Genomic DNA, 24,331 nt, shown 5'->3' with positions numbered 1-24,331 from the left:
ATAACAGATTTAAAAAAAAAGATAAAAGATTTAATAGCAGAACACTTGGAAAAGTGTGGCAGGATCAGACAGACTCAGCATGGATTTACAATAGGGGAATCACGCTTGACCAATCTACTGGAATCCTTCGAAGCTGATCAAGGGAGTCAGCGGATATGGTTTATGTGAATTTTCAGAAGGCTTTTGAATAAATCTCACATAAAAGCATGTAAACTTAAAGCACGTGGGATTAGGGGTAGTATATTAAAGATGGATAAAAAACTAGTTGGTAGACAGGAAACAAAAAGTAGGAATAAAAAGGTCTCTTTCCGAACGGCCAACAGTTTTAGTCTCTATCTGTGAAGAGTGCTGTTGCTATGGAAGTACAGTGATCATTTACCAGACTGGTTCTTGGAATGGTGGGACTGATGTATGAGGAGAGGTTGAATAGCTTCAGCTTGTACTTATTGGAGTTTAGAAGAATGAGAGGCAGTCTTATTGAAACATAAATTCTTGAGGGATTTGAAAGTGTAGACACTGAGTAGTTATTTCCCCTTGTGGGAGAGTCTAGGGTCAGAGGACTTAATCTCAGGGTAAGGTATGCATATTTGCGAATAAAAGTGAGGAGGATTTTCTTTTCTCCCTCCAAGAGAGTGGTGAATCTGTGGAATTCTTTACCTCACAAAGCTGTCAAGGCATGGCCATTACTTACATTCAAGACTGAAATAGACAGATTTTTAATCAATAAAGGAATCAAGTGTAATGGGGATAAGGCAGCAAAATGGAGTTGGGGATTACCAGATTAGCCATGATTTTATTGAATGGTAGAGCAGATTTGATGGGCCAAAACACCTACTTCTCCTCCTACACCTTATGGACAATTTACTTATCAAACAGTGAATGTCCCTTCTCCAAGTATTAGCACAATTAAAATATTGAATAACAAGTTTATTCTTATGCAAAATCCTAAATACATTCATTCTTCCTGCATGTGGCAAGTTACTTATTAAACAAGGGTACTTTCTTTTTAAAAATTGATTTGGTACTTTGTTCAATTCAGTTTAAATTATTCAGTCTGAACTCTCAACACAAACAAACTTAACAGGCTGTCACAAAGTTGAAAACACATGTAAGCTTTCCAGCCATCTGCCATCTAAAACTAAAGTGATTGATTGAGGTGTATCTATTAGCATTTCCCCTGGTTTTAGTTAAAGCAGGAACAGGGATTGTGACATGCAATTGCTCCACACCACACAATACTATGCAGGTAGCATGCAAATTTGAAACGGCCTCATCATTTCCTTGATTGTAGCATGCAAATTGAGCACTAAACTCTCTTGACTTGTTGCATGCTCAGCTGGGAGCCTAGGTCTAAAGGCCAGCATGTAGATCTCAAAAGGTGAAATTCATACTGGCTGCAGAAAATCTGTGGAATGGTCTCCAGAAGTGTTTCTTGGAAGTAGTAGTATAGCAGTAGAGCATTAGGCAGAAAGCGAGGCTCCCAGGTTCACAAAAGCAATGTAGGCCTTAGTTCAGAAGACCTAAAATAAGAAAAGTCTATTTCCACAAGGATTCTATGGCTATATAACCTGAAGAACCTCAGGACATTCGAGGTCAATGCAAGGATTGTGGCCTGAAGGACCAGGTTACATTGGTCAAGATTAGTCAGGAGTCAAATGCTGTCTCCTACTCATCACACAAAAATTCTCAAATGCACCACACCATCAACAATCTGCAGTCATTTGGATTCATGTCCAATGAGCTGAATATCAAACCACTAAATAGCGTCTTACCCACAATCAAGTAAAAAGCACCTCACCTGAAAGTTGCATGCCAAAACATATCGTTTGTGCTCCTGGTAAGGAGGTGAGGAACAAAGTAGGTTCTGGAACAGCTCCTACAGCTAAATGCACATCTAACGGAGAATGTTTTAAGAGAAGGCATTAACCTGGGAGTGTCCAAAACAGCAAATAAGGTGCCATATCCATGTTTGGTATGGAATTACATCACAAATCAGCCCACTCCCTGGCACTGACACTCTTCCAATCACCACATGCCATATAGGCTGATCAGGAAGTCGTTCAACTACCATTTATAGTATCTTCAGGCTTGTCAGAGCTATGTGGTCTATTTTCACAGCCACACAGTCCTAAGTGCTTGGGCCAGCATAGAGGTTGTTTCTGCAACGACAGAACCGTTTACTACTTAATAAAACAGTAGATCTTCTTACATCATGCATCCATTCATTCAAATATTATTCCATCTCAGTAGCCGAGTACAAGAAGAACTGCAGAGCGCTGAATTAAGGTAAATGGCAAAATAAAAGAGTAATGGAGACTGACTCTGACAGTGTAGCAGAAATCTGCAAAAGTATGCCTGCATAGCTGATTTCCACTTGTGGCAAAATAACGTTATGCTTCGATGGTGAGCAGGAATCCTAATACTCAAGTTGTTCAAGCTAAAACTGGAATGTACCCGACAATGTAGAAAATTGCCCAAATATATGTCAGATATGCAACCAGCAGGACAAACTCAACCGGGCCAATTACCACCCCAGACTGACCTCAATGCTCAGTAAACTGATCATCGTGTGTTATCAAACAGCACATGTTTTGCAATGAACTGCTCACTAACACTCAGTTTGGGTTTTGCTAAGGTCACTCAGCTCCTGAGCACTTTATAACTTGGGTTCAAATATGCATAAAAGAGCTGCACATCACAGGGTAGTTGAGATTGACTGCTCTTAAAATCAAGCTTGCGTTTGACCCGAATGTGGCAGCAAGGAGTCAAAGCAAAATTAGAGAAGAATTGCCCATTGGTTAGAGCCATACCTATTACAAAAGAAGAGGTTTTGGAGGTCAGTCATCCCAGCTCTATGGCATCAGTGCAGGAATTCATTAGGGCAGTATCCCTAGATCAATTATCTTCAGTTGCTTCAATGACCTCTCTCCTCCATCATAAGGTCAGAAGTAGGGGAATTCACTGATGATTGCACAATATTCAGCACCATTTGCAACTCGCCAGATACTGAAGCCATCCATCTTCAAAATGAAGAATTACCTGGACAACATCGAGGCTTTGTACCTCAACGGATTCCAAAATGGTGTCAGCAAGGTGGGCCCAGCTAGTGATAGCTCTGGAGTGTGGCAAATTCAACTTTGATGGGTCCAGTGCAAATGGTATTGGTGAGCCTGGCTCAAGACTCAATGGCGAGGAGGGTGATCTAGACATTTTCTTTTCCTTTTGTTTGTTTCTTTAATTTTGGTTCTGTTTTTAATTCTAACTATTTAAGATGGCACTGGAGAGTGGCGACTCTGTACACTTTTCACTGTACTCCTGTACACATGACAATAAAATTTAATCTAAGTGGCAAGTAGCATTGGTGCTACACAAGTGACAGGCAATGACCACCTTCAACGGGAGAGAATTTAGCTGTTGTCCATTAACATTTAGTAGTATCATCACTACTGAGACCAGACTGTCATCATCTTAGCAGTTAACACTGACCAGAAATTGAACTGTACAAGCCATATAAATACTCTGGCTCCAACAGCAGATCAAAAGTTAAGTATTGTGCAGCAAGTAATTCATGCCCCGACTCCTCAGAGTTGGTCCTCCATTTTCAAGTCACAAGTGAGGAGTGTAATAGAGAATGCTCCAGTTTCTAGTTTGTATTAATTATATAAATATGCTGTAAATTTCATGCTTACATACAAGTGTGGCATCTGAAGCATTGGCTTTGGATGGGCAGGTGCCAATCCTGGCTCATCATCAACACTTTTGCCCGAGTTCAAACATCTTGGACTGATACCTCACTCCAGAAACATGAGTAATACTTTTGGCCTGACACCACAGATCAGAACTGCTGAAGGTGCAAGTTTTTATATTAAATTTCAGAAATTTCATTATGATGGTTTAAACTGTTTTAAAAATATATTTTGTATTCCCTTTCCTCTGTGGTTTTCATCTAGATTAATATTTGTACGTTGTCAATCTAGTGCTTATTTTGTATAGATTGTTGCTTGCATGGAACTGCACTACATATGAACAAGCAGCAATAGTACATCATTCAGTGACTTCTTACCCTATTAAATTCCAATGGATAGAAGCTTGCCTGTCCTACCTTCTCTCACAAGGCAACTGCCATTCCTGGTTTTCATATGCTAAACCTTTTCTGACAATTTGCTCAGTACCACTTCTCTGGTGATTTTCATTGTTCTGAGTTCCTCCCTCCATATATAACGCATAGTGTATATTGCTCTTATGGGATATCACTAGTATCTTCTAATAGTGAAGACTGATGCAAAATAGTTGTTGAATTCTACTGCCATCTCTATTTTCTTTTATTCTCTGAACTCACTTTCTATAGGACTAATTTTTTAAAAAAACCTCTTTCTAAATAATCCATATAAATCATACGACCAAGAATAGGTCTTTCAGCTCGTCTGTTCTGCCTTTCAATTAGGTCATGGCTGACCTGTGGCCTAACTCTATATACCTGCCTTCATCCCATATCCCATATCCCTTAAATTTTTGTTAAGCAAAGCTATTATCTATCTCAGATTTAAAACTGATACAGCATCAGCTGCCATTTGTGGAAGAGAACTTGAAGCTCTATAATGCTTTTTATGTAGAAGTGCTTCCTAACATCTCTTCTGAATGGTTGGGCCCAAATTTCTAGACTATGTCCCCTACTTCTAGAGCCTCCAATCAGTGGAAACTGTTTCTTTACCTGCCCTGTCTTTTCCAGTTAATATCTTGAAGACTTCAATCAGATCAGCCCCCTAACTTAAATTCAATAAAATACAGGCCCAATTTGTATAATCTTTCCTCATAACTTAACCCCTAAAGTACAAGTGTCATTCTTGTAAATCTACATTGTACTGTTACTATTTGCTTTTATATTTCTGGCTAGATTTCTTTCATACTTTAATTTATCTGTTTTTTTTAAACATTCTTTGTTGTTTTTAAATTAGTACAGTTTTACTATTGGCAGTTTTATTAAAAACAATTTGTACCTTTCGTATACATGGACTTGTCAACTCTTCGACTAAATTGATGGGCTAAACCTCTCAGAACCGAACACAACTGAAACTTGGGCCTTTATGGCGGTAACTACTTAGAAACATTTCTAGTATGCAGTGGCTCTGTGGATAAATATAATGTCTTTTTCAAGAATTCTGCAATTTTTAAAAATATATTTTGGCAAAACTCCAAATTTTACTTGCAAGAATCCAGGTGCTTGCTGAAACAGCAATGGCTGCTTAAAACACCTGGAAACGTTTGAACTAAGTAATTGGTAGAGATGTTATCATACATCTCTAGAGCAAGTAGGACTTAAACCGGAACCTAATGGCCTGGAGACCCACTGCACTACAAGAGTCCTCAATGACAAATTCTCTGCTCTTTCAGGACTAAATACAAACCTTTTAGTTAGGCATGAGGAACTTGATTAATTCATCGTAGAGACCACTGGTAAACTTAATAAGTGCAACTCTGAAACCTCTGGTCGCAATTAAATGCATATAAATTTGAAACGAATTAAGTTTAAACCTAACCTTAATTCTAGACTAAAATTCTCCAGTGAATAACCTGAAAATATTTTAATTTGGAGATGCATTTCCTGACTTAGTTCAGGAACCAGGTCAGTGGGGAGGGGAAGAACAGTGTGTCTGATAGTAGCAAAGCAACAGAGAAAGTTGGTGCATCTAACAAATAACCTCTGCTTAATAGGAATCACTGGTTTTGGAATGCGTGCCATTAAGTTGGATGAATCTAGAATCAGACAACATAGAAAAAGGCCTTTCAGCACATCATGCTATTGAAAGCACCACCCAATTAATCACAGTCCCCTCAACCTCTTACAGCCCTACAAACTTCTCCTAGGTGCAAAGAAGTTTTTCCCCAATCTCAGAAGGTCCAGTGAAGACAAGTCAGATTTTGAAATGAGAACATTGTGAATTAGAACATAAGAACTAGGATCAGGAGTAGGCAATTCAGCCCCTCAAGATTGCTCTGCCATTTGATACTATCATGACTGGTTTCATCTTGGCCTCTACTCCACCTTCCTGCCCACTCTCCATAACCCTTCAACCCATTACTAATTAAAAACTTGTCTGTCTTCTTCTTAAATTTACTCAATGTGCCAGCATCCAATTCCACAGCTTCATGACCCTTTGAGAATTTGTCATTTGTTTTAAATCTGCTACCCCTTATCCTAAAGCTATGACCTCTCATTCTAGAATTAGTGCAGCATATACCCACCACTCAATAAGATGAGAACTAGATTGCTGCCTTGGTTAACTGTAAATCCTGCTTAGGAAGAAATAATATTCATTGAAAACAAAATTTGCCTGCAATACTGCTTCCAAGAGAGGCTTGTAAACAGCCTGAAAGTAAGTGTGATTCGTGCGAAGATCCACACAACCATTAGATGATAATGTGACAGTGGCAGAATTTCATTAAGACACAGCTGTTTGCAAGTTTTTAAAAACATTTTAAAGTAATTGATACATCTGGACTACTAGCATCAGATGGCATGCAAAGACTCAAGAGACCATTTCCTGGCATTGCAAGAATGTGGTTATCGCCTTCAAAAGGGGGTTGATGGGGCAGATTCTGGAAGGATGTTTCCCCTGACTGGCCTATCAAAAACTACAGACCACAATCTCAGAATAAGAAATCGGTCATTTAGGCCAGAGATGAATAACAATACTTTGAAGAAGTTGTTATCTTTAGAATTCTCTATCCTTGAAGATTGGGCATTTTCAAATTATTAAGTTTATTTTAGAGAGAGATTTTGTTTAAATACAAAAGGAGATTAAGGATACAGAGATGGTGTGGGAAGATAATATAAAAGATCAGCCATGATTGCACTGAATCATGAAAAGCTGAACAGCTATTTTTTAAAAGTCCAAATTACTTATATTCCTCTAACACTGATCACTTGTGCATTCTCAATTTTAATTGCTCCATCACATGGTCATGTTTCCAGCTGCCTAGGCACCAAGCTCTAGAATTCCTCTCTACACTTTTCCACCCAAGGTTCAAATTTGTAGTTCCTCTACTCGCCACATTTTTTGATTAACATTTCTTCTGCCTGCAAATTGCCTTATTGTTCCAATGTTCAAAACTAATTAGAATTTAACATACAGTTTTAGTGTTACAAAGCAGTTGGGACACAATCACATGGATGAAGCTGCATGCGCTCCAGGCAAGTTACCCCATGCCATATCCACTCCTTTTGACTAGTTACTGAGCAACACAGGCAATGAACTTAGTGGTGAAACAGCCAACAAAATGGGACTGTGGTAGCAGGATGAGTGTACTATAGCAAACAGGACTACTTGCACGCCAAATAGCACAAGCAGCAAGTGATAGACGGTGCTAAGTGATCTCACAACCAAAGGATCAAATCTAAGCTCTGCAGTCCTGCCACATCCAGTGGTGAATAGTGGTGGACAATTAACCAAAACACTGGAGGAGGAGGCTCCACAAATATCCCCATCTTCAATGATGGAAGAGTCCAGTACGTCAGTGCAAAGATAAGGCTGAAGCTTTTGTAGCAATCTTTATCCAGAAGTGCCAAGTGCATGATCCATCTCAGCCACCTCCAGAGGTCTCCAGCATTCAGCCAATTCGATTCACTCCACATGATAACAAGAAACGGTTGGAGACACTGAATACTGCAAAGGCTACGGGCCCTGATAATATTCTGGCAATAGGACTGAAGACTTGTGCTCCAGAACCTGTTGCTCCCCTAGCCAAGCTGTTCCAGTACAGTTACAACACTTGTATCTACCCGACAATGTGGAAAATTGCCTAAATATGTCCTGTACACAAAAAGCAGGACACGTCCAATCCAGCCAACTACCGTCCCACCAGTCTACTCTCGATCATCAGTAAAGGATCATCACAGCCTTGGCCCAAACATGGACAAAAAAACTGAATTGAAGAGGTGAGGTGAAGTGAGAGTGACAGCCCTTGATATCACGGCTGCATTCAACTGAGTGTGGCATCAAGGAGCCCTAGCAAAACTGGAATCACTGGGTATCAGGGGAAAAACTCTCTGGTGGTTAGAATCCTACCGGACACCTAAGATGGTTGTGGTTGTTGGAGGTCAGTCATCTCAGTTCTGGGACATCTCTGCAGGAGTTCCTCAGGGTAGTGTCCTAGGTCCAACCATCTTCAGTGACATTCCCTCCATCATAAGGTCAGAAGTGGGGATGTTCGCCGATGATTGCATGATGTTCAGCATCATTTGTGACTCCTCAGATACCAAAGCAGTCCACATTCAAATGCAACAAGATCTGGACAATATCCAGGCTTGGGCTGACATGTGGCAAGTAACACGCGCGTCACACAAATGCCCACCTACGACATCATGAATAAGAGACAATCTAATCACCACCCCTTGACATTCAACAGTGTTACCATCATTGAAAGCCTCACTATCAACATTTTGGGGGTTATCATTAACCAGAAACTCAACTGGACTCACCACAAACACAGTAATTACAAGAGCAGGTCAGAAGCTAGGAATACTATGGCGAGTAACTCACCTCTTGACTCTCCTGAGCCTGTCCACCATCTATAAGGCACAAGTCAGAAGTGTGATAGAATACACTCCATTTGCCTGGATGACTGCAGCCCCAACAACACTCAAGAAGCTTGACACCATCCAGGACAAAGCAGCCCGCTTGACTGGCACCACAAACATCCACTCTCTCCACCATTAGGCTCAGTAGCAGCAGTGTGAACTACCTCCAAGATGCACCGCAGAAATTCACCAAAGATCCTCAGACAGCACCTTCCAAACCCACAACCACTTCCATCTACAAGGACAAGGGTAGCAAATATGGTAACACCTTCCAAGCCACTTACCACCCTGACTTGGGAATATAATCGCCGTTCCTTCACTGTCGCTGGGTCAAAATCCTGGAATTCTCTCCCTAATAGCATTGGGGGGTCAACGCACAGCAGGTGGAAAGCAGCAGCTCACCACCACCACCTCAAGGGCAACTAGGGGCGGGCAATAAATGCTGACCAACCAGCAATGCCCACATCCCACAAAAATGAATTTTAAAAAATTAGCAGTCAGCCATGACAATATCACTGGGGCCTTATCTACATACTTAAACACACCCTGCCAGCATCGTCTGCAGTATAAAACTACAGCATTCAGAACTGGAAGGGCTATATTGCCCCCTTCATTTTAACTAGACCCTGATCCATTCGGGTTTCTGTTGGTGGCTAAAACAGAACCAACATAGGGTGTGGGTGGACCAGTTAATCTAATGTCAGTGTGCAAACTCTTAGAATCCAAAATGAAATAGGGTACATTTAAAAAGCAACAGTCAGCATGGTTTGTTAAGGGCAAGTCATGTATGACAAACATCACAGGAATTTCTAAAGTAATTGATTAAGCAAAGGGAATACAGCAATAAAGATTTTTGGATTTTCAAAAGGAAATTTAGTATTTTTGAAGAGGCTCCTCAGAAAAATTTAAGAATGCAAGAGGAAATATTGCAGCACAGACAGGAAGTGGAGTGATTGACAAAATAGATTCAGGGAAATGAGTATTACTGGAATTAGATGACGATTTAAATTGAATACCCCAGATATTGGTACACTGTTTTGTCCTGGATATATGGAATATAAACTCAAAGTTTGGTGAAATCTCTAACAGCAGGTTGTGCAAAAGACTGAGAAAAATGAAAACAATTTATGGCGAGGATTAGCAGAATGCACAGATAGGTGTCAGCTACAATTTAACAGATGTGAGGCAAGACATTTTGGAAAAAATATCTATGAATAGCTTTATACACACAAAAGAAACAAAGAGATGTGGATAATCAGAGATTTAGGAGTCTCAGTACATGCATACAAATGAACATATAAATTAGGAGTAGGCCATTCAACTCTCCAAGCCTGCTCTGCCACTTGAACTGGATTGTGGTCTCAATTCTACTTTCCTGTCTAGCCCTTGTCAAATCTAACTCAGCCTTTTAAAAAATTCATTGACCCTACCTCCACTGCTCTCTGTAGAAAATAATTTTGTATACTAATAACCCTGAGGAAAAAAGTCTCTTCCTTTATCTTCAATGGGTGACCACTAGTTTTTAAACAATCTTTCAAAGCGGAAACGTTGGGACATAAAGCCTTAATAAAAAGATATATTTTGCTTCTTAGAGCATGACACACAACACACAGACAAAACACTGGTTAGATCAGAGTGGTGCATGTAGTTTGGAATCCTGTTATAAAATGCCATTAAAGACACAGAAAATACAATATTCGTTCAACATGAAGATACCATGAACAAGAACATAATTAACTTCAATAATGATTTTTTATTAAAAAAATGACTGTTTCGATAGAGAGAAATGAAAATTTCAGTGTCTTTCCTTGACTCTAATTGGACGGACAGTGGTGAGAAGTCAAGCTAAAATTGTTATGGTCGTGGTAAAATGTTGAAAATTTGATAGTCCACTTTTGTCATCTGATTTGAAGCTCTTATGAGCTAAACAAAGGACAAGTACAGACCAAAAATGGCTGCTGTAATCACATCACTGCAGACTGAGACATGTCCAGAAGACCAATGTGGAATAAAGAAAACTGTCTACATTAAGATTACCATTTCATCTAAAGATATTGGGCTGGATTTTCCCAGGAGTGTCAATTACAGTGAGATTGCCACTTTGCTCCTACTTCTTTATGTTAGGAATAAGCTCCTAATTTCTGACATAAGATTTTGATAAGGGCTCCTCACCAATATGGAGAGCGCTTGAAATTTAGTGAGTCCAATGTTGCACAAGTTAGTCAGGGGAAGTCAAACGGAGTTCCTTTTGTCACTGTAGTTGCCATATTCTGCTACTTAAATGATAGACAGCCACTTTGACAGCTCCTACGAAAGGGTTAGTACATAAGGCCAGTGTGAGATTAAGGTACCAGGTAGGTAGGGTGCAAGGTGGGATGGAAGCCAGGTAAGTGATGGAATACTTAGGGTAGGTTGACGTGGGCAGGAGATAGCAGTTGTAATGGCAGGGAGTGTCAGTGGCTTGGTTTGTCAGGTCCCAGGGTAAAAGGACCAGCATCAGGAAACTTATATATCATACAACCATTCATGACAGCTCAAAGATAACTACAAAATTCACTACTACTGAGGATACCAGTCAACAATTAATAACGGTGGCCTCAGATTGCGTCTGCGTGCATATGTCCGCCTATGCGGGTCTGTGGTCACTTTATTTTGTTCCCATCTGGATTACTAGGTAATAAAATTCCTCTTTCTTTCATTCAATAAACCTGGTTTTGCTTTGATCTAGTTCAAACTGAATAAGTTATAACTACCCGAACAGTCTTCTTCAGAGCTGGGAAAACAACAGTTGCATTTACATATGTGAAATTAATCGACATGAACACATTAGAAAAATTTAAAAAGAGATGTGATCATTAAGCAGAAAAAAGGGATTGCAGAGAAGGAAGAATTATGATCAGGCACTACAAAGAGATAGGCAAACTTTTGAAGCCAGGAGAAAAGGTAGAGTTTGATAAAGAATCTCAAAGGGTATTAAGACATTAGTGCAAAATTTGAGATGGCGGAAAGAGTGGGGGGGGAGTTGGCTGCGAATGGGAAAGATGAGAGTCAGACTAACCTGTTTTGAGGTCTGGAAGTGTGCAAGAAAATTCTCAATGTACAGCAAAGTCATGAAAGGGCTTGTAAACGATACAAGTAATTAAATTACCAGGACACAGAAGCCAATGGAACTTGGGGTAATGACCGTTTTGGAATAAATCAGAATCCCTACGGTGTGGAAACAGGCCATTCGGCCCAACAACTCCATACTAAATCTCAAGAGCGTCCCACCAGGCTCACCCCTACCCTATCCCTGTAAACCTTCATTTCCCATGGTTAAGCCACCTAACTTAAACATCCATGGACACAACGGGCAACTTAGCATGGCCAATCCAACCAATCTGCACATCTTCAGACTGTGGGAGGAAACCCACGCAGACACAGGGAGAACGTGCAAACTCCACACAGACAGTTGCCCAAAGCTAGAATTGAACCCAAGTCCCTGACGCTGAGAGGTAGCAGTGCTAACCACTGAGCCACCATGCCACCCCAAATGATTTGGGCTATGCAATTGAATTATGAACAAGAGTTGTATAGTCGCACTTATGATGAAGAAGGCATAATAGCTCATGAGAATGATGCAGAATGTCTTTTTTTTATTACTTCTATTATCTGGGTGTTGCTGGAAAAGGCAGAATTTAAGGCTCATCTCTAATTAGGTCCCTGAAAAGGTGGTGGTGTGCTATCTTTGAAACTCTGCAGTCTATGGGGTTTAGGTACATCCAGAGTACTGGTAAAGTCATGTAGTTTTAGTCTACAGGATTTGATATTGGAAAAGCAGTTTGTTAAAGTGCAGAAATAACTCAAAGAAGTAAAGTTGGGCAGTTGTTACACTCTAGGGGATCCAGTGTTTGTGAAAGTTCTTGCTAAAGCTTAATATGTAGCTGATCAATGAGACAAGACAAAGGGTGGAGCTTTGGAACACCAGAAATGATTATTTGGCCATAGAATAAGAAACTGTATAAGAAAATATAATTACTATACCAAAAAGTGGTATATATTGAAATATTCAGAATGGAGTAACAGGGTCTAGAATGGATTAGTTAAGTTGAAAACAGCATGACGATAGCGATAGAAAGTAGCAGGTAATACCACAGGGATCAATGCTGGGGCTACATTATTTATAATATATACTCATGACTTGAACAAAGAAAGTGAATGTACTGAAGCCAAGTTTGCAGATGACACAAAAGTAAATAGAAAGACAAGTGGTGAGGATGACAGTCAGCAGTGAGATATAGACACATTGAGTGGGCAAAAACTTGGCAGATGGAATATAATGTGGGAAAACATGAAGTTATGCAGTTTGGAATGAAGAACAGAGGAGCTGAATATTATTTAAATGGAGAAAGATAGCAGAAAGTTACAGAACTGATGAATGTGGGAATCCTCATCCATGAATCATAAAAAGCTTGCATCCAAGTTCAATGGATTAATAAGGAAGGCAAATAGAATGTTGGTCTTTATTTTCAAGGGAATGGAGTGTAAAATTAGGGAGGTCTTCCTAAAACTAGACAGGATAACAGCAAGACCACAGCTGGAATAGTGTGAACAATTTTGGGCCCCTTTTCTAAAGAAACAGATACTGGTATTGGAGGCAATCCAGAGAAGGTTTACTAGATTGACATTGATATGGAGGGTCTGTCTTATGAGGAGAAGTTGAGCAGTATGGGTCTATACACATTGGAGGTTAGAAGAATGAGAGGTGACTTTATTGAAACAGACAAGATTCTTGGGTCACTTGATAAGGTAGATATAGAGAGTGTGATCCAACTTAAGGGAGAATCTAGGACCAGAGGACATAATGCATCTAAGGAGTCACATATTTAAGACAACGATGAGGAATTTTTTCTATTAGATGAAATGAATCTGTGGAAATTTTTTTAAGCACAGAAGGCTGCCAAGGCAGGGCCATTAAGCATATCCAAGGCTAAGATATACAGATTTGTAGTCAAGAAGGAAATCAAGGGTGCTGAAGTAAAGGCAGGCGAGGGGAGTTGAGGGTTATCAGATGTGCCATGATCCAAACAAATGGCAGAGCAGGCTTGGATTGATGGCCTATGGCATGGACACTGGCCATTGTAATCCAGCTGCTGTTGCAGGCTTCAATGTAGAGATTCAAACAAATATAGAGAGACAATTCTGTTGCAACGGGAAGCAAGAACAGCCAATGATAATTAAAAGCAGGATCAACGTTGGTTCGTTACTGTACAACGAAAAATTAAGTTACAGAATTCCTTTGGAAAAAATTAGAAAATTGCTGTGAAATATTTTACTTGTAATGATATAAATGAACTGTACAGTGTAGATGAACAATTGCTTTTGCATGGACTTAACACATTTTTGCATCTTTGCACACAAACTTCAAATTGCTCACATCATTGGAGAACAACATCTGTTATACTGTTCACTGTTCCAAATAGTCCTTCAGGTATCTTTCACTAAGATACTGCCAGGCTCCAGTATACAAATGTGGAAATCTAACAGTCGAATAAACTCCAGATACAGGGGAGACAAGCTGTCCTTTTTTATTCTGCAACAAGAAAAGTCCCCTAACAACACTGACTCTGGCATTTGACATTTAACATCAGGCTATTTATATCAAGATGTCCAGTTGGAAGGCGAATATGATGACTGCGTTCTTGTAATAGAAACTGGATGTCATGTATTAGTTATAAAAACAGTTTCAAACTGTAGTGATGGTGATTGTTCCCCTACAAAATGTTTACTGGAAAAAGAAATATATATACTTCCCCTTAAGATGCTTGTTGCCCAATCACTCCAGATGATGTTGACCATGTGCTGGTTAAGAATTAGTAGTACGGTACATTAAAAAAAACGTAGGAAGTACAACTGATTAACTTGCAAGTATATGAGTTACCCTCCAGTTCTAGTGAGCTGAAGCGCAGTTTGGGAACAACAACACGCTTAATCCTTTCATTCTAGATCATTGTTCCTTTTTCTGCTTTCCTGCCACATTTGATCTTTTGTGACCCTGATGCAGCTGTTCCCTGCTGAACAGGCAGCTCTTTGTCTGCTCTTTGTAAATGTGGAGTTTATCAATTTCCAGATTTAATTTCTTCTGTTCAGAGTAAATCTTCATGAAAGTGACAAGTTAATTAAGTATGTTCAATCAAAATCTTAATAACCTAATATTACAACATTTACTTAAAATAAAAATCTTTTCAGCATAAGATTTGAATTATACCAAGATTTTTCACATCAGTACTTGGCATAGCATACCACATTTTAGACTTTTAATTGTAATATTAAAATTACAATCTATACTCTATATTAACTATTAAATAACAACTCAATCATCAAATTTATATTAACAAAATAATCTGAGTTGTCACATCGTGATAATTCACTGAAAGCATTAGCCATGGATTTCAGACAGACTTAAATTTCCTCACTAGCTAATTTCAAGATTTAATGAAGAAAGATTTTTAGAAAACAGCATTGTTCACAGTGAAAGGTCTTTTTACCACAGGGAAGGAAACGAGAAAATCTAACACTGGAAAATATCTAAACATGACAATGCGTACACATTTCTAGATGCTAGAATGCAATGAGACTCTGCATCGAGGAATAATGGATAAAGAAATCTTGTGTTGTTCATCACATAACTTTTCTGGGTGAACTTTTATCAACACACTATTTGTGCCTTGGCTAAGACTGATTATGCAATTCACAAAACCCCCAAGAGTTGAGTTCCAGAGATTTCATCGAAATTTCACAATCTGCCAGACAGCATTAAGCATAAATATAGTTTTAACATATATTAGTCTGGATCAAATTGGAGTGCCTAAAAATTTCTTCTGGATACAAGTGGAAATTCCTTTCCACAAATTTTAACAATCATCTTGAAAAATCTTTCATCAGGAAATTAAGTTAAAAATTATGGCTAGAAAGAGCCAATGGAAAGCCACTGCCAAGAAAGAGCATGGTTCCAAATCAGGTAAAAGCATGAAAATTTACTAATGGCTTGGTATGAACACTTCAGAACAGTCACTTTCATTCGCATCAGATATATTGATAAGCAAATCAAAGCTACAGAGATGCAATTATCACGGTGATACCACAACCCCAGATTTGCATGCCAATGGATTATTCATGAGGCCATAATGAAACCAGAAGGTGCACAAGAGAATTTATATCAGGTCAGTAATCATTTTGTTTTTTAGTACATGATTTCAGAAATCAGTCAGATATGATGGCCTAGAAGCTGTTGAAATGGGACACCCTACAGTGTGTGTGTGACAGTTGAATGATATTCTCTACCATTCAGCTGAAGTTGTGTATGTTACAAATTTGATGATGGCATAACAAAGTCAACAGGGCATCTAGGATTTGACGCAAAAGCCTAGCTCCTTAACTAATTAAACTCATGAAGAGTAAAGAAAAACAAATGAAAAAATAGAATGCAGTAATTAAAGAAAGAGAAATACAGAGCCAGAGAAAGAATGCATGGAGAGCATGAGACAGGCAATAGATAGACAGAATGGAAAAGTTAAAAAAAATCCAAATTTAAAAAAATCTCTCAGAACATTTTATTATCTGCTGCAGTAAAAGTCTACAGTTTCAACTGTTCACTTTCTCATCCTCCAAAATCATCCCATTTATAGGATCATTGAGTCAAGAAATAGCAATCCTGTTTACAGAACAAATTCAGCAATTATTTAACACAGAGGGAGGCTGAACATGAGTTTTCATTTTCACAGCGCTAATGGCAAAATGGCAAGAATCATCCAGTAACTTGTAGCAATTTGCAATTCATGGCACATCTCCTCTTCACCACAGGTTGCCACCAGTTTTATAGTAAACTGGCCATTCGGTCCTTCAAGTCTGCTCTATCATTCAATGATCATGGCTGATCCTCCAACTCAATGCCATATTCTCATTTCTCCCCATAACCCTTGATACCTTTAGAATCTAAAGCATGATTGATCGCTTTCTTGAGTGTACTCAGACACGTGACCTCTACAGTCTTGTGATAGAGAATTCCACTGGGTCACTACCCTTTCAGTGAAGAAGGCTTTCCTCACCTCTGTCCGAAATGATCTACTTTGCATACTGAGACTGTGTCCACTGGTTCTAGACGCCCAACCAGCAAAAATATCCTGCATTTTTACATTATCTGCCATGGACCTATGATTGTTTCCCAGCTAATTCAGGTCCAATAAATCCACAATACAGCCAAAACCTTGTATTCATTACTCCCATCAAATCCCTTATTCTAGAGTGACCTATGAAGTGGAAGACATCGTTTTTGTTCAGTTTAACTACACCTCCCTACAACATAATAATTTTTAAACAGTGGTGCCCAAACTCTTTATAAGTTGTATAAGTGAGATTCTAGAATGAAAGTTTTCCAATATTTTGTAAACAAAGCTATCGTGTGATTACATGATCAGAAAACAACAACACTGGCGATTATAATGCCAATAACAGAAAACGAAGTACCAACTTTTTCAATGGATAATAAATTAGACATTCTAAGTGTGTTAAAAACAAATCTATCACATGACACTAAGATACAAAGCAGAAAACTGCAAAGAATTGCAATCAATTTCTTTTTTGAAAAAAACGATAAAAGGCAAATCAGGGCAGGGCTTATACACTTAATGGTAAGGTGCTGGGAGTGTTGCTGAACAAGGAAACCTATAACCTATATACTTGCCTTTATTGGTCAATACATGAGTATAGAGGTTGGAAGGTCATGTTGAGGCTGTATAGGACATTGGGTAGGCCACTTTTAGCATGCTGCATTCAATTCTGGTCACCTTATTATAGGAAGGATGTTGTAAAACTTGAAAGGGTTCAGAAAGGATTTACAAGGGTGTTGCCAGGGTTGGACAGTTTCAGCTATAGGGAAAGGCTGAATAGCCTGGGACTATTTTTCCCTGGAACATTGAAGGCAGATGGGTGACTTTATAGAAGTTTATAAAATCCTGAGGGGCATAAATAGGATCAATGGCCGAGGTCTTTTCCCCAGGGTATCGGAGTCCAAAACCAGAGGACAAAAGTTTAAGGTGAAAGGAGGAAGATTTTAAGTGGACCTCAGGGGCAACTTTTTACATGCAGAGGGTGGTGTGTGAATGGAATGAGCTGTCAGAGGAATTGGAGGAGGCTGGTACAATTACAACATTTAAAAGGCATCCGGATGGGTACATGAATAGGAAGGATTTAGAGGGACATGGGCCAAATGCTGGCAAATGGGACTAGATTCATCTAAGATATCTGGTCGGCATGGACGAGTTGGACCAAATGGTCTGTTTCCATGCTGTGTGACTCTATTGTTCTATTTATTTGTTGCTTTAATGTGTCTAACCAAAGAACTTGGAGCAGAGGATTTGGGATGTCATTATGGGGTTGTACAGGATGTTGGTGAGGCCTTTTCTGGAATACTGTGAGCATTTCTGGTCGCCCTGTTATAGGAAGGATATTATTAAACTGGAGAAGGTTCAGTAAAGATTTGCCAGGATGTTGCTGGGAATGGAGAGTTTGAGATATAAAAATAGACTGGAAAGACTGGAATTTTTCTCACTGGAGTTTAGAAGGTTGAATGGTGACCTTATTAAGGTTTATAAAATCATGAGAGGGAAAGATAAGATGAATGACAAGGGTCTTTTCCCTAGGGTGGGGTAGTTCAAAACTAGGTGGAGTATTTTTAAGCCGAGAGGAGTAAGATTTTAAAAAGGACATGGGGGGGGGGCAACAATTTTTTTTAAACAGAGTGGTTCGTGTGTGGAATGAACTGCCAGTGAACATACTGGAGGCAGGTACAGTTATGAGGTTTAAAAGATATGTGGATAAGTTCATGAATGGGAAAGGTTTGGAGGAGTATGGGCTAAAAGCAGGCAGGTGTGACTCGTTCAGTTTGAGAATATGGTCAGTGTGGACTGGTTGGACCGAACGGTCTGCTTCCATGACGTACGACTATGACTCTACAACAATATTTATGTGGCACTTTTGAACAATAAAACAAAATATCCAAAGGGCTTCACAGCAGTACTTATAGGAGTAGGCCATTCAATTCCTCGAGCTTGGGCTGACACTCAACTAGACTATGCCTGAAAGCCGACGTTAACATCATTTGTCTAAACCATCTCCATGTCCATTGATGTCACTGAGCCAGATAAAATGATATTATGTCAAATGATCAAAAGCTTGGTCAAAAAGATAGCTTGGGAAAAGGTTTAAAAGTTGAAAGAGAGATTGTGAGGTTTATGGAGGTAATTATAGAGCTTAGGATCAAGGCAACTGAAGGTACAGCCACCAAAAGTAGAGCAATTAAGAATATTCAAGAGACCAAAATTAGATGAGCACAGGTATCCCAGAGGATTGTGGGAATGGAGAAGGGTGCACGTAAAGGAAGGGACGAGACCGTGGTGGAATTTGAAAACAAGAATGAGGATTTTAAAATCAAGGTCTTGCTTGACCAGGAGCCAATGGCTAACAGGATCAGCCTAGGACAGGTCCTTGGGGGAGCACCAGAGGTAAAAATATGGCTTAGATGAGAAGCAATTCAGGCAATTTAATTAGACAGATCGGAATGGAATCAGGCAAGTTAGTGCAGCTGCATCTAGCTGTACAACAACGGAGTCAAATGGGAGGAGTGTGACATGACCAACCATTCCAAAAACCACAGATAGAGAAGGATGAGGGATAAAGTAAAGAACTGCAGATGCTGCAGATCTGAAACAAAAACAAAGTGCTGGAGAAATTCAGTGGACTTGGCAGCATGAATGATGATCTGTAGAGTGAAAAACAGTCATTTTGAGTCTACTCACCCTTCGTCAGAAATTAAAGTGGCTGGGAAAACAGAATATTTATGCTGAAAGAGAGAGACAGATAGATGGAGTCTACATGGAGATGAAGGGGTGCGTACCTTTGCCACAGTCAACACGATGTCATTTGAGAGTTTGGAGAAGAGAAATAAACATTAAGCATATTAGCTGGAACAGGTTTTGAAACTAGCTACTGGACAGCTGAAATGTCAGTAGAGAGGCAGTTACCAACAGAGAGACAGTTATAAACAGAGAATGACTGACAGGATGAGTTAATTCAAATCGCTCTCACTGTCAGGCTTAGTTACCTCTTTTTGACAGTAGGATTCAACTACACAATTAGTGCCCACTGATTAGAGACAGCTATTACCACAAAAAGCTTAAAGTGTACTGAATAGAACAAAAAGGCTGTTAATCATAACTTTGACTTCAAAAATTACTACATACGGCTAGACTTTCAACAACTGATCATACTTTAAATGCAAATTCATAGGCTTGTTATAATAGTAGCGTGATATAGCCAACTATTTATACAATGACAGCAAAGCACTACTTGCAATAACCCAACCAATAAGTCCATGTGAATAATTGTATGGAGAACAGACCTTAGACAAGACAATTAGAAAAAAAGGAATAGAAGAAATGAGTCAGTGATTCAGAGTATTAACCAATCTTGAAATATAATCACAAATGGAATACAGTGAATTATTTAAAAAATGGAAATAATTTGCTCTTAAAACAAGAGAATATACATTTTCTTTCTGTAACTATCCTCTAAAATACCTGTAATGCAGTACAAAAACTGGTCATTTCACTTGTTACTTCCATTAAAATAGAGAGTTTGCCCCCAAGCAGAGACATATCTGCAAAACGGAGCTGTTTTCTTTAATTTATTTGGAATTAGTTTTGCTTTATTAAAACAATGGGAACTCTAAAATTCTACTGTAGATATAAAATACAACTTGTTCTTCCAAATTCAAATCAAAGAACTCAAATTTATAGATCATTTTTCATGTTTGATCCAAAACTACCTCACATCGAATTAAGTACCTTTTGAGTATAACAGTGTAAAAACTTATCTTTTACATAACACTATTCATGAGCTCAAGACTTCTCAATGTAAATTATACTTAACTTTTGAAGTATAGCTGCAGTACAGGAAACAGAGCAGCCATTTTGCACACAGAAAGCTCCCACAGGCAACATAGCAAGAATTGCTAACTCTGATGTTGCTCAGCAGTTTGGTTAAGGCATAAGTATTGATCCAGGTTATTGTACAGAACTCCTCAGCACTTTTTTCAAATAGCGCACATAGGATCTTCAATGTTGACCCAAGATGATGGGGCATTGGTTCAACATCTTGTCTGAAAGTGTAAGTACTGCAAACTTCAGCTTGAATTATAGGCTAAGTCTCTGTCTCATTGTTTAGGTGCTGGTAAAAAAAAAGTAATTGATTCGCACACCATCAGGTCCCGGAAATGGCAATGAGGTAAATGCCCAGTTAGCTCATTCCCCTCAACAATGGGAGACAGGCAGGGAAATTCACTCCCTTAGCTCAAACAAACCTTTCAGGGATTTCAGGATTTCAGGGATTGATTCTGTTCTCAGGCTTTGCTTTATTTCTCGTGGAACAAGAACAAGATTTACTAAATAACTGCTGGAATGGAGCATTATAACTCCAGCTGCGGTTTTGGTCATTTTGGCTTCTTAAAACAGTGGGGAAAAAAAAATCAGTGCTGATTCCCTTATGGTGTACCTGTACCAAACACAAATTAAATTATGTTCAGGAACATACTGGAGCAGAAATTATGATTTCTTTGCTTCATTAAAGAAAAAGCACTTGGTCCTCAAGGCATTTTAACCTTTTACCAGCGCAGAAATAATTAAGATTTGAATCTTTTTCTAATTGTTGAAGCAGAGGATTTACAAAGTGCAGATCGGAAAGGAAGGTACACAATAATATAAGACTCTCGGAGGCAAATCCATCCATCTTGTTGCTCTGCATGAAAAGAAGCCCTGAACTGACTGGGAAGAGAAAAAGGAATAAAAGAGAAACAAAAACAGTGGGAGAAATTAGAATAAAATTGAGGGGAGAAAAAGAAAAAAAAAATCGTGAGAGAAAAAGCCTCAGAAGTAAAAATCATCAAACGCATAGCATAATCACGAAGAGAACTGTGGAGCTAAGACAGTTTTTTTTGAAAAAAAACACTTACATTTACTGCCCCTCTGCTCTCCGAAGCCGGCGGAAAATCTCAGATCTTTTTTTCTCTCTCACTTTTTTTTTCGCCCGCCTCTTTCGGCCTGGGGACGTCATCGAGGCTGCCTGACAGCCATTCTGTCCAATAATTGGCTCGGATTGCTGCGCCTGTTAGCCAATCGGATGAGGTCTAGGGGGCGGGTTAACGCAGAGCCACGCCCTACACGTTCCCGCCCTGCCGTCGGCCTGTGATGGTCTGCGCGTGCGCGGCAGTGTTTGCCCCACCCCCCCCTTCCCTTCGACCCTTTCCGGAAGGGGGCGGACAGAGTGTGAGCTCCGCCCAAGAAGTGGTTCTGTCCTGAGGAAGGGTTACCGGACCCGAAAATGTTAACTCTGATTGTTTTTCCTCACAGATGCTGCCTGACCTGCTGAGCTTTTCCGGCGACTTCTATTTTTGTTCCTGATTTACAGCATCCGCAGTTCTTTCGGTTGTTAACTGTTTCCCCTTGTCCGCCGGGAAATCTCTACGCATGCGCAACTGCGAGATCCGCCTCCAGATACATGGGCGGTGCTCGCCCTTACCCCACCCCATTTCCGCCTTTACCGCCGTTAATCAGATTCTACACATGCGTGACGGTATGTCCTAGCCTCCTCCCGCTCTACAAGCGTGGCTCATTCGCCCGACACTAACGTCAGTCAATAGTTACGCATGCGTAACTATGAGACTCATCTCCACTACGGACTGGAGGGGCGTGGCTTTCTTCCCCCAACACACGTCAGTCAAACATCTCGCATGCGCAGCTATGACACGGCCGGACGCCTTCCAGAGTGCGCATGCGCATTATTGTGTTCCGCCCGCAGGCCCCGCCTTCAGTCGAGGTCTGCGCATGCGATATGTCGTGACTCCGCCTCCCCGAGAGGCTTCCTTTGTTTCCCCCGAGCTCCGCCCCCTTGCAGGGTGGTCAAGTTAAACGCCAAGGAAGGGGCGGGGCTTCATCCAGCTACAAGTAGCAGTGTTGTCTTCCGAAGTTCGCAACAAGTTGAGACGAGACAAAGTGTAGCGGTTTTCTTGTATGTATATGATTGCTTGTAAACTTAAGTATTTTGTTTTTTGCGTGATTGAGAAGGTGATGTAGCAAAGTGTGAACTTTCTCAAAATGTGAACTTTATTTGCAACATGCAGTAACAACTGTTTACATTTATCTATTATTTATCCACAAGATGAGGGTGTCGCTGGCCCGGTCAGTATTGAATGCCCATCTCTAATTGCCCTGAGGGCAGTTAAGTTGCATTGCTGTGGGTATGGAGTCATACGCAGCCCGGACCAGGTAAGGATGGTAATTCCTTCGCCTAAAGAACTAGATAACAAGGTGTAGAGCTGGGTGAACGCAGCCGGCCAAGCAGCATCAGAGGAGCAGGAAAGCTGACGTTTCAGGCCTAGACCCTTCTTTAGAAATGATGCTGCTTGGCCTGCTGTATTCATCCAGCTCTACACCTTGTTATCTCAGATTCTCCAGCATCGGCAGTTCCTACTATCAGTGAACTAGACGGGTTTTTTCCTGACAATTGACCACGAATTCATTATTAATTCCAGATATTATTCCCTATTGCATTCAAATTTCATCATCTGTCATGAAGTGATTTGAACCCATGTGTCCAGAACATTACCTGCGTCTCTAGATTAATAGGCAAGCGATAATAGTACTAGGCTGTCACCTCGCCCTCATCTAACATCCTAATGTGGTTTCAATGTCACTAGGCAGGCATCAATACATTTTAAATAATCCTCTAGAATGCTTTGTGTACTGAGGTTGCACTCAAGAAATGTAGCTTCTTTTTTTAAAAAAAGTACCTGTTTTTAGGCAGTAAGGACAATAGAGTGGGTTTGGAGGAGAAAAACAAAGCGAAGAGGAGTGAGCATTCATGTTTTTCAGTTGACTGCTTGTGCTGGATTAGCAATTCAGTTTTTCTTTTGTTTGCTTATTTGGGAGTGTTCATTTGGATGCATTTCGCTTCATTTGAAAGGACAGCTGTAATGCAAAGATAAGTTAATCATCTGTTTTAATTTGTGACTGGCAGGGTTCCAAGTGCCTTCCATTGACAAATGTGGCAAGTAGTTACTGTACTTGGTGCAGATAATAAGTTGGTAGAAATTTGTATCATGGGACATTAAGACATTGGGAGGGAGACAGGTTTCTGACTAACAAGGAGCAACTTGTCAGTGTTTTATGTTTCAGTTAGTGAGCAGTACATTTTTCAAAGACTTGCTCTTGATATCAGAGCTGTAACATAGAATGTGACCTGAGGATGTAAAGGTATTTTGCTCCATCTTGACTGGGGCCTCTGGAACCATGACCTGCTAAGAAAGTATGCTAGTCCTGTAACTAAATAACTTAATACCAGCCCAGACCATGAACTGCCTGTAAAGTGTGAGAGAGTCAGGAGGGGTAATAAACATCTTCTGAATCTTTCAGTATCCTGTTACTCATGTTTTGTCCTTAAGTTATGGGAGCTGATATAAGACTGGCCACAAACAAAAAGAAAAGTTGCTGGAGAAACTAAGCAGGTCTGAACCATTAAAATAGTTATGAAGAAAAGCCATTGGATTCAACGTTAATCTGCTTTATCTTCATGGCAGGTTTGGAAGCATGAGTGTCTACAGCAAATTTCTTCTTCTGTCTGTTTCAGATCGCCAGGATTTGCTGTTCTTTGTTTTATTTAAGC

The 24,331-nt window shown here is 39.8% G+C and overlaps 1 protein-coding gene across 1 annotated transcript in view; it reads right to left on the bottom strand.

Moving 5' to 3' along the window:
• Positions 1–22,004, bottom strand: part of cttnbp2nlb (CTTNBP2 N-terminal like b) — an 85,386-nt gene extending 63,382 nt beyond the window's left edge. The window contains exon 1 of the mRNA XM_020512467.2: positions 21,624–22,004. The gene's annotated coding sequence lies outside the window, so the exon portion shown is untranslated. The remainder of the gene's footprint in view (positions 1–21,623) is intronic.
• Positions 22,005–24,331: the final 2,327 nt, after the last annotated feature.

Source organism: Rhincodon typus, chromosome 25 (genome assembly GCF_021869965.1).
Source record: "Rhincodon typus isolate 14 chromosome 25, sRhiTyp1.1, whole genome shotgun sequence".
NCBI classification, from domain to species: Eukaryota; Metazoa; Chordata; class Chondrichthyes; order Orectolobiformes; family Rhincodontidae; genus Rhincodon; species Rhincodon typus.
Note: the sequence above shows the minus strand (reverse complement) of the source record. Positions and strands in the feature narration are given on the sequence as shown.